Below are 4,696 nucleotides of genomic sequence, written 5' to 3' on the forward strand. Positions count from 1 at the left end.
ATGAATCTAACTTACAATATATACATTCTAAAGATAATTACATTTTTAAGTTAGTGTGGAACACATTTACAACATCCACAAGTCAAGGTCCACAAGCAAAATCCTTAATCAAACATGTAGTCGAATAGGTCCAAAACCCAACACACTACACTAGGAGTGGGGACACACTATGCATTACCTAACATGAACTCAACTGATCCCAAACTACCTTCACACACTTCCTCCAATTGGTGCACATTACAATACTCCAACACATCCATTAGGAACATCAATGCAATCAACCAACTATCTTGATAAACACTCTGTCACTTCTAACTTTCTATTTGTTGAAGCTCAACCTTTGAAACTCTGAAAATTGATACATCATTTACAAATTTTATTTACTTCCAAACCAAAAGATATAACTATCAAGTGTGGTAGAATGGAGTACAAACATCTTTGTCAGTGCACATACAATATTTGAATAAGAGAGCTCAAAATCTCACTACAAAACCTTTTGAACCTCCAAAACTAACTAAACCTAGTAAATGATGATAACACTTTGCAAGAAAGATGTAACTTGTCTCTCTCCTTCATGGTTCTCAAATGCTCTGACATGTCATGGAAGAAGTTTTTAAAATTACATTAGACTTTTAGAAACCTTGAGAGCTCATCAAGGGGAATATAATGATAATTTTTTACTGCACTCAAATATACACCTTTGACTTCTTCTAACACTCACCTTTGACATCAATGACAACACAATGTCTAATAATATTATGGAGGTACACTAATTCTAGCTTCATAAATACCTTATGCATCATTATTCCATCTACTCTAACATTCCTAGGCAATCATTATGTTATCTACCTTTCCAATGACACTTGCATTCTATGTGATTATATGTCATTCTGGATGTTATTTTAAATCATTAATTAGTTTTTGATAAAGATAAACTAGTTTTACAAGGACCCAAAACCTAAAGTTTTACAACAGCTGGCCAATAGCAAAACTGGCAAGAAACAGCAACAAAACAGGGGAGCAACCCCGAGCAGATACAAAAACAAATGAAACGTAGACAAACAAGCCAAAACAAAAGAAAAATCTCTCAGTTAAGAGAGAGCACCAGATCCTTGTTCTTTTGGATGGAAATCATGTTGATTTCCTCTAACTCCTCCATGATGAATCTGGAGGTACCCTTGTTGTTTCTTCTGCTCCTGGTTCTGGAACTAGGTCCAATGGTTTTGTTATCTCCAACAACCATATCATCTCCTCCAAGATCTTTCATCGGTTCACTATGATAGGATATATAATCAGCAACCATGGCATTAATCTTTTCAGGCCCCTCAATGCTGTTGTTCATGGCTTCTTTACTAATGTCGACCAGGTTCTTGAGATTTTTCTTAATCTCAGCCATGGATTGTTCCACCTTATCAATCCTTTGTTTGTGATTACATTTCATCACCTCAACATTCTGGGAGAGTTTTAAATCATTAGTTAGTTATAAATATTTAGCTTCACAATTTCTTATTTTGGATAAGATGTGCTTGAGATAAAACTATATTGTATATAGTGATGTTGTGGAATTTTATTATTATGAATTAAATGTTGATTAATCATATCATCTTATGTATATGTTTAGATTATTCTTATGATTGGATAATTATAATTATTATTGTAATTATATTGATTTGATGTAAATTATTAAGAAATGATGTATTGTGAGAGTGTGTATGGCTTGGTTTATCATATTGTTGCTTTGGATATTTATTACATGATATGGGTGATGTGTGTATCATATAGGTATAAGACAATGCTAGTTAATTATGGAGTCTAATGATATAGATGTGTTTACATAATCTAATTCAACTTTATGGTGTAATCATACAAGGTTGAGTGTTAAATTAACAAAACCTTTATTATTAGTTCCTGCCAACGACAGAAACTAATGCGTCTGTTGGATGCATTTAAGTTTTTGGCATGAGCCAATGAAATGCAAGAATTTTTAAAAGTCTAATGATGCAACAATTGTTACGAATTTTAAATTGCAATAAGAATTACTATATTAATATTTATGCGTAATCTGATTGGTGAATGCTACAAAAATAATAGATTAAATGCAATTAATAATGAGAAAATATGTATGCTTAAAAAATTTAGACATTGATATTGATATGTCTTTCCAAACTTTACACATGTGATTGGATAACAACTATAAATGAGGTGTGACTCCTAAATTTGAAATCTCTAGAAATGTTTATGCTCTTAATGATATTTAATGTCATTTAATGACTTTTGCCGACTTGAGCGAGTTATTAGCTTCTGAACATTCTCGATTTGTGGTTGTTATTGTGGTTAAGTTCTGCATCAAACACACTTCATTTGTCGGAAGCATAGGAACAGGAGCGAGGAAAACACTGTGAAAGTAAGTTACTTTATTTTCCCCTATCACTTTGCCTAGTTAAAAAATCTAGAAATAGTTAAACTTAATTAAAAGTAAAAGACTAAATGATCTATAGAAAACTATAAAGTTGAGGGTTTGAAATTAGATATTGTCTTTTTCATATGTGTTGGACTATGATGCCTTATACTTTGAATGAAAATAGCATCTATTTGAATGCTTTGTTGTGGTGTATGATGATCTATCAACTTCTTGGAAGACAGAGAACGGAGCATTAGTCATAAATCTTGGTGAGTACAATTTCATGTTTTTAATACTCAGAAATTTGTGTATGAAATTTAAATTTTTTAGGGTAAATAGAGATTGATTCAGATGTGTCCCTAAAAATGCATTTGCTTTCACTTTGCTCTACGCTGAAAAGAAAATAGCCTATAGAAAGCCATAGAATAGGCAAAAGAACAAAATTTAAGGTAAAAAGGATCTTACCTCTTGAATCCTTAGGCAGCTGAAAATAGTTACAGTATTTAGATACCTACTCTTCCCACTTCGTATTTGGCAATTCAGCAATGCACAAAAAATATCCGTGTCATTTTCATTTAATGAAGGTTCAAGAGAATCTACACTAATATTACTGGCTTCAAAATTATGGAGTTTTTAAATTATTATATGACAATTCAATCGCTAGTAATTTTGTATTGTATTATAGGTAATTTATTGACTATTTAATTTTTGGTTTTTGATCTTTTGAATTTGAATTTGTATGAGAGTGGGCTATTCATTGTATACAGTTTTGAATGCAGGTCAATTCTTTTATTAATTTAATCAATCAAAAGAAATAATTAAAATATTTAATATTTAGACAAGAAAACTATAATACAAATTTAATTTGTATTTTAAACAATAATAAAAATAACATTTATCTACATTCTTATTGGTTTGTGTGGGTAAGAAATTCAATTTTTCCATTCTTATCTATATTATTTATTACAGATGACGAGTACTCTGCGCACAAGTGAGGAGGCTGGACTGGTTTTACCTTTTTTTGTGACGTCTTTCACCTCTCGTCCAATAGTGAATATGTTGTTGTCACATCTCTCAGTAAATATGTTGCTTTCATATGTGCTAATTTACAAGAACATTTTAGCATCGGGTAAGAGTAAATTTTTTAATAAAACTATTCACTAAAGTTTTCAATACTTTTTATTTCTCCCTTTTATTTACTAACTATGTAAGTGTAGTATCTATTTTATTTTATTAAAAGTTGAAAGGGACCACATTTTTGCACGAGATGGTGACCACAACACCCAAAACCCAAAACCCTTGGTTTGAAATTTAGAAACAGTTTTTTACTTAAATTTAGAAGTAGTTTTTGACTTAAACAGATTATTTTGACTTCGACAAAAGATAGAAAACCAATTACTTTATATCATTATGAAGTAGATACTTATGCATTGATTGACAATATATGCTATTATGACATAGTGTAGCCTATTTTGAAAAATTAATAATATGAGAAAGGATATTTTGGATATTTCTAAAGTATACCTTGTGTCACTATGTTGTGTGTTTCACAAGTTTATGCGTGTTTGTTGTTATGGATTATGTAGCTAGATAATTCTAAACATTGATCCTTTCAATTATTCTCTTTCATCCTGATGATGGTTCACAAAGTGTGACTTGAAACGTTGATGCAAAAGCTCTTACATAGTTTAATTTAAAAATCAATGAAAATCAACAACATGAACTATGGAAATTTCATTAATCTAATCAAACCCTTTTCCCATGAATAGAATAAATTACTACATAAAGACCACTAAACTAAAAAAAATAACTATAATTACGTCCTTCATAATGAAAGGACCCACACATATGCTTCTATTTGTTTACCTTTGCAACAAAATTCACTGCATTCATCAAACACCCTCTTCTACCTTCCACATTTCTAACTCTCGGCCCAGGAACATGACGCTATGTGTCTCTTGTTTTGAATTAGTATAATTCAAGACTCCTTGTTCTAAACTTGTAATTGAGGTAGATAAGCAAATTATACTTTAGTGTATATATATATGTGTGTGTGTGTGTGTGTGTGTGTGTGTGTGTTTTCTAAATATCTTAGAATAATTTATATTCCTATTTAAATATCTAGTTTTGGGGGGAATTTTTTTAAAAGCTAGAATTTAAATGTATCATAAAATATTATTTCCTTAATTTTATTAAAAAAAATTGGTTTTGAGTTATTAGTATATATGTTAAGAATTGTACATATGTATCTACAATATCTTTGTTTGATTCAAAAATAAGGCATTTCTAATATAT

Source organism: Cryptomeria japonica, chromosome 10, assembly GCF_030272615.1.
Source record: "Cryptomeria japonica chromosome 10, Sugi_1.0, whole genome shotgun sequence".
Lineage (NCBI taxonomy): Eukaryota > Viridiplantae > Streptophyta > Pinopsida > Cupressales > Cupressaceae > Cryptomeria > Cryptomeria japonica.